This window comes from Grammomys surdaster, unplaced genomic scaffold (genome assembly GCF_004785775.1).
Source record: "Grammomys surdaster isolate TR1022 unplaced genomic scaffold, NIH_TR_1.0 201, whole genome shotgun sequence".
NCBI classification, from domain to species: Eukaryota; Metazoa; Chordata; class Mammalia; order Rodentia; family Muridae; genus Grammomys; species Grammomys surdaster.
Window position 1 is genome coordinate 9,815,839 of NW_021604646.1, and position 7,076 is coordinate 9,822,914.

The 7,076-nt window shown below is 41.5% G+C and overlaps 1 protein-coding gene across 1 annotated transcript in view; it reads left to right on the forward strand.

Moving 5' to 3' along the window:
* Positions 1-7,076, forward strand: part of LOC114623684 (carboxylesterase 1D-like) — a 39,990-nt gene that overhangs the window by 8,043 nt on the left and 24,871 nt on the right. The window lies entirely within an intron of this gene.

Below are 7,076 nucleotides of genomic sequence, written 5' to 3' on the forward strand. Positions count from 1 at the left end.
TCTTTCTCCACACCCTCGCCAGCATCTACTATCACCTGTGTTTTTAATCTTAGCCATTCTGACTGGTGTGAGATGGAATCTCAGGGTTGTTTTGCATTTCCCTGACGACTAAGGATGCCGAGCATTTCTTTAGGTGCTTCTCGGCCATTCGAGTTTCTTCTGTTGAAAATTCTTTGTTAAGCTCTATACCCCATTTTTTAATAGGGTAATTTGGTTGTCTGGAGTCTACTTTCTTGAGTTCTTTGTATATATTGGATATTAGCCCTCTATCAGATGTAGGATTGGTAAAGATCTTGTCCCAATTTGTTGGTTGTCGTTTTGTCCTATTGATAGTGTCCTTTGCCTTACAGAAACTTCGCAATTTTATGAAGTCCCATTTGTCAATTCTCGATCTTAGAGCATATGCCATTGGAGTTCTGTTCAGGAACTTTTCCCCTGTGCCCAAGTATTCGAGGCTTTTCCCCACCTTCTCTTCTATTAGTTTCAGTGTATCTGGTTTTATGTGGAGGTCCTTTATCCACATAGACTTGAGCTTTGTACAAGGGGATAAGAATGGATCAATTTTCATTCTTCTACATGTTGTCCTCCAGTTGAACCAGCGCCATTAGTTGAAAATGCTGTCCTTTTTCCACTGGACAGTTTTAGCTCCTTTGTCAAAGATCAAGTGACCATAGGAGTGTGGGTTCATTTCTGGGTCTTCAATTCTATTCCATTGATCTTCCTGCCTGTCTCTGTACCAATACCAGGTAGTTTTTATCACTATTGCTCTGTAGTACAGCTTGAGGTCAGGGATGGTGATTCCTCCAGAAGTTCTTTTATTGTTGAGAATAGTTTTCGCTATCCTGGGTTTTTTGTTATTCCATATGAATTTGAGAATTTCCTTTTCTAACTCTGTGAAGAATTGAGTTGGGATTTTAATGGGGATTGCATTGAATCTGTAGATTGCTTTTGGCAAGATGGCCATTTTTATTATATTAATCCTGCCAATCCATGAGCATGGGAGATCTTTCCATCTTCTGAGATCTTCTTCAATTTCTTTCTTCAGAGACTTGAAGTTCTTGTCATACAGGTCTTTCACTTGCTTGGTTAGATTCACCCCAAGGTATTTTATATTATTGGCAACTATTGTGAAGGGTGTCATTTCCCTAATTTCTTTTTCAGTCTGTTTATCTTTCATGTAGAGGAAGGCTACTGATTTGTTTGAGTTGATTTTATAACCAGCCACTTTGCTGAAGTTGTTTATCAGGTTTAGGAGTTCTCTGGTGGAAGTTTGAGGGTCACTTAAGTATACTATCATATCATCTGCAAATAGCGATATTTTGACTTCTTCCTTTCCTATTTGTATCCCTTTGACTTCTTTTTGTTGTCTAATTGCTCTGGCTAAGACTTCCAGTACTATATTGAATAGGTAGGGGGAGAGTGGGCAGCCTTGTCTAGTCCCTGATCTTAGTGGGATTGCTTCAAGTTTCTCTCCATTTAGCTTGATGTTGGCTACTGGTTTGCTGTAAATTGGTTTTACTATGTTTAGGTAGGGGCCTTGAATTCCTGATCTTTCCAAGACTTTTATCATGAAGGGATGTTGAATTTTGTCAAATGCTTTCTCAGCATCTAGTGAGATGATCATGTGGTTTTTTTCTTTAAGTTTGTTTATATAGTGGATTACATTGATGGATTTCCGAATATTGAACCATCCCTGCATTCCTGGGATAAAACCTACTTGATCATGATGGATGATTGTTTTGATGTGGTCTTGGATTCGGTTTGCTAGAATTTTATTGAGTATTTTTGCATCGATGTTCATAAGGGAGATTGGTCTGAAGTTCTCTTTCTTTGTTGGGTCCTTGTGGGGTTTGGGAATGAGTGTAATTGTAGCTTCATAGAACGAATTGGGTAGTGTTCCTTCTGTCTCTATTTTGTGGAATAGTTTGAAGAGAATTGGTATTAGGTCTTCCTTGAAGGTCTGATAGAATTCAGCACTAAAACCATCTGGTCCTGGGCTTTTTTTAGTGGGGAGACTTTTAATGACTGCTGCTATTTCCTGAGGGGTTATGGGACTATTTAGATGGTTTATCTGCTCCTGGTTTAACTTCGGTACCTGGTATCTGTCTAGGAAATTGTCCATTTCATCCAGGTTTTCCAGTTTTGTTGAGTATAGGCCTTTGTAGTAGGATCTGATGATTTTTTGAATTTCTTCAGTTTCTGTTGTTATGTCTCCCTTTTCATTTCTGGTTTTATTAAATTTGGATACTGTCTCTGTACCCTCTGGTTAGTCTGGCTAAAGGTTTATCTATCTTGTTGATTTTCTCAAAGAACCAGCTCCTGGTTTTATTGATATTTTATATTGCTCTTTCTGTTTCTATTTGGTTGATTTCAGCCCTGAGTTTGATTATTTCCTGCCTTCTACTCCTCCTGGGTGTATTTGCTTCTTTTTGTTCTAGAGCTTTTAGTTGTGCAGTCAACTTGTTAGTGTGTGCTCTTTCCAGTTTCTTTTTGTAGGCACTTAGAGCTATGAGTTTTCCTCTTAGTACTGCCTTCATGGAGTCCCACAAGTTTTGGTATGATGTGTCCTCATTTTCATTGAATTCTAAAAAGTCTTTAATTTCTTTCTTTATTTCTTCCTTGAGCAAGTCATCATTGAGTAGAGAGTTGTTCAGTTTCCATGTGCACATGGGTTTTCCATTGGTTTTGTCATTATTAAAGACCAGTCTTATTCCGTGGTGATCTGATAAGATGCAAGGGATTATTTCAATCTTTTTGTATCTGTAGAGGCTTGTTTTGTGACCAATTATATGGTCTATTTTGGAGAAGGTACCATGAGGTGCTGAGAAAAAGGTATATTCTTTTGTTTTAGGATGAAATGTTCTATAGATGTCTGTTAAGTCCATTAGGTTCATAACTTCTGTTAATGTCAAAGTGTCTCAGTTTAGTTTCTGTTTCCATGATCTGTCCATTGCTGAGAGTAGGGTGTTGAAATCCCCCACTATTATTGTGTGAGGTGTAATGTGTGTTTTGAGCTTTAGTAAAGTTTCTTTTATGTATGTAGGTGCCCTTGCATTTGGGGCATAGATGTTCAGAATTGAGAGTTCACCTTGGTAGATTTTTCCTTTGATGAGTATGAAGTGTCCTTCCTTATCTTTTTTGATTAATTTTGGATGAAAGTCGATTTTATTTGATATTAGAATGGCTACTCCAGCTTGTTTCTTGGGACCATTGGCTTGGAAAATAGTTTTCCACCCTTTTATTCTGAGGTAGTGTCTGTCTTTGTCACTGAGGTGCGTTTCTTGTATGCAGCAAAATTCTGGGTCTTGTTTGTGTATCCAGTCTGCTAGTCTGCGTCTTTTTATTGGGGAATTGAGACCATTGATGTTAAGAGATATTAAGGAAAAATGATTGTGGCTTCCTGTTATTTTTGTTATTAGAGGTAAAGTTATGTTTGTATAGTTATCTTCTTTTGGGGTTGTTGGAAGATTACTTCCTTGCTTTTTCTAGGTTGTAGTTTCCCTCCTTGTGTTGGCGTTTTCCATCAATTATCCTTTGAAGTGCTGGGTTTGTGGGAAGATATTGTGCAAATTTGGTTTTGTCATGGAATATCTTGGTTTCACCATCTATATTGATTGAGAGTTTTGCTGGGTATAGTAATCTGGGCTGGCAATTGTGTTCTCTTAGGGTCTGTATGATGTCCGTCCAGGCTCTTCTGGCTTTTATAGTCTCTGGTGAGAAGTCTGGTGTAATTCTTATAGGTCTGCCTTTATATGTTACTTGACCTTTTTCCCTTACTGCTTTTAGTATTTTTTCTCTGTTTTGTGCATCTGATGTTTTGATTATTATGTGACGGGAGATATTTCTTTTCTGGTCTAGTCTATTTGGTGTTCTGTAGGCTTCTTGTATGTTTATGGGCATCTTGTTCTTTAGGTTAGGGAAGTTTTCCTCAATGATTTTGTTGAAGATATTTACTGGCCCTTTAAGTTGGGAATCTTCATTCTCATCTATACCTATTATCCTTAGGTTTGGTCTTCTCATTGTGTCCTGGATTTCTTGGATGTTTTGAGTTAGGAGTTTTTTGCGTTTTTCATTTTCTTTGACAACTGTGTCAATATTTTCCACCGTATCTTCTGCATTTGAGATTCTCTCTTCTATCTCTTGTATTCGGTTGGTGATGCTTGCGTCTGTGACTCCTGATCTCTTTCTTAGGTTTTCTATCTCCATGGTTGTCTCCCTTTGAACTTTCTTTATTGTTTCTATTTCCAGTTTCAGATCCTGAATGTTTTTGTTTAATTCCTTCTTTGTGTTTTCTTCCATTTCTTTAAGGGATTTCTGTGATTCCTCTTTAAGGGCTTCTATCTGTTTACTTGTACTCTCCTGTATTTCTTTAAGGGAGTTACTTAATTCCTTCTTATAATCCTCTATCATCATCATGAGAAGTGATTTTAATTCTGAATCCTGCTTTTCAGGTGTGATGGGGTGTTCAGGGCTTGCTATACTGGGAGAACTGGGCACTGATGATGCCAAGAAACTTTGGTTTCTGTTGCTTATGTTCTCGTGCTTGCCTTTCGCCATCTGGGTAACTCTAGTGGTACCTGCCCTCACTGTGTAAGATTGGAATCTCTATTTCCAGTTATCTTGCTTACTGCAGAGCTCCTCGGAGTCCAGAGGTCTCTGTGGTCTTATGCCCCTAATCTCCTGGGTGGAAGAACTCCTGGGACTCAGGCCACCTCTTGGATCTGGAAATCCTTCTGCTCTGAGTGCAGTGGCTCCTCGGCTGCTCTGAGTGCAGTGGGTCCTCGATGACTCAGGATTCAGTTTCAGCTGCTCTGAGTGCAGTGGCTCCTAGATGACTCAGGATTCAGTTTCTCCACAGGACAGGAGCAGACCAACTCTGTGTCAGCTGCTCTGAGTGCAGTGGCTCCAGCTGCTCTGAGTGCAGTGGGTCCCCGATGACTCAGGATTCAGTTTCAGCTGTTCTGAGTGTAGTGGCTTCTCGATGACTCAGGATTCAGTTTCTCCACAGGACAGGAGCAGACCAACTCTGTGTCTGCTCCAGCCCAAGGGACCAGGCAGGGGCCGAAGGGAAGTGGAATTCCGGAGGGGCGGGGTTTGGGTAGCTGCTGTGCCCTGAATGTCCCTGGCTCCCAGATGTATCTCTGGGGCTTAGGGAGTGAGATGAAGTTCTTACCAGCTGCTCTGAGTGCAGTGGCTCCTGGATGACTCAGGATTCAGTTTCTCCACAGGACAGGAGCAGACCAACTCTGTGTCAGCTGCTCTGAGTGCAGTGGCTCCAGCTGCTCTGAGTGCAGTGGGTCCCCAATGACTCAGGATTCAGTTTCAGCTGCTCTGAGTGTAGTGGCTTCTCAATGACTCAGGATTCAGTTTCTCCACAGGACAGGAGCAGACCAACTCTGTGTCTGCTCCTGCCCAAGGGACCAGGCAGGGGCCGAAGGGAAGTGGAATTCCGGAGGGGCGGGGTTTGGGTAGCTGCTGTGCCCTGAATGTCCCTGGCTCCCAGATGTATTTCTGGGGCTTAGGGAGTGAGATGGAATTCTTACCAGCTGCTCTGAGTGCAGTGGCTCCTGGATGACTCAGGATTCAGTTTCTCCACAGGACAGGAGCAGACCGACTCTGTGTCTGCTCCAGCCCAAGGGACCAGGCAGGGGCCGAAGGGCGAGCAGAGCCATTTCTTAACCTCTTAGCCTGTGTCCTTACATGGGAATTGTCATATGAAGCTCAATACCCGGCAAGCTACATCACAGTTCTGCTGGAGTGCACACAGCAATGGCTGACGTGCTAATTTGACCTGTAGGAAGGTCTGACTCCTGGCCTAAGAATGGGATCACTGCAGGGCAGTCATGAGCAGGCATTGGACAGCTTAGCATCTGGGGGTTGGAGGCAGGGGCCAGGTTGAAACTATAACCATTGGTTTTTATGTCCATCCCAGTGCCTCAATAATTACCTGGGGGCTCTTTTATTTATGAATAAGTACCTAACCCTAAAGCTAGGCTTGTTTCACAACTAACTTGTAACTCAATGAACCCATCTATTCTATTCTGTGTCTACCACATGGCTGATTACCTTTCCTCAGTTTCATTCATCTGATGTCCTCCAAGTCTTGTTGGAAAATCCTCTCATGACAGGCTGTTTCATAGAGTCTCTCTCTCTCTCTGTCTCTGTCTCTCTGTCGCTCTCTGTGTGTCTCTCTTCTCTCTCTCTTCCTCTCTCTCTCTCTCTCTCTCTCTCTCTCTCTCTCTCTCTCTGCCAGATGTTTCACCTTCTCACCCTGCCTCAGCTTATTGACCATCAGATTTTTTTTTCCTAAAGCTAATACTTCTACACACTATACAAGAGATTATCTCTACAGGAAGCATTGTTTCTACCTCTTGCTTTCTGTGATATCTTGGCAAAATGCTATGTATCCTATGAGTCACTTAAGAAAATACTTTCTCTACCACCTGGGTAGGTCATTTTTATTGCTTGGAACAATTCTGAATCTATGTAGAATTCATTATGATTTTCCTTAGCAAGAGTATCTGAACATTATTTTATGCACTCTCATTTCTTCCCTTGTTGATATACCCTTTAAATTAAAAAATGAAGAAGAAGAAATTATATCTCCTTGCAAGCTCAAGTCTATTAGAGTAGCTGGTACACAGTAGGTTTAGAGATAATGCTAGCAGAAGACTGAAGACTTTCTGGAGAAAGCAAGAATTAGCAGTGTGGTGGATTTGAGTGTGCTAGAAAGGAGGCACATTTGGAAGGTGAACCATTAGGTCACTGTGTGACTCATCAGATAATCACTTAGCTGTGGGAAAGTCTAGTTTATCAGTGAGGAGTTACCTGGGATGAAATGAAGAAGAAATACAAGAGCTGAACCTTTTTATGTTCATTCAGGCATAAGTGATAAGAGCAGGGGCAGGAGCTCAACATCTTTGACCTTTGAGCTGTTTCCATGGTAATGTCAGTTTGCGCATCTTGGGAGGATGTGAGAAATGAAAAACATGTCAGGGTACCATGTTACAGGAGCTGAGGGAATTTGAAAGAGAGAGAGAGAGAGAGAGAGAGAGAGAGAGAGAGAGAGAGAGAGA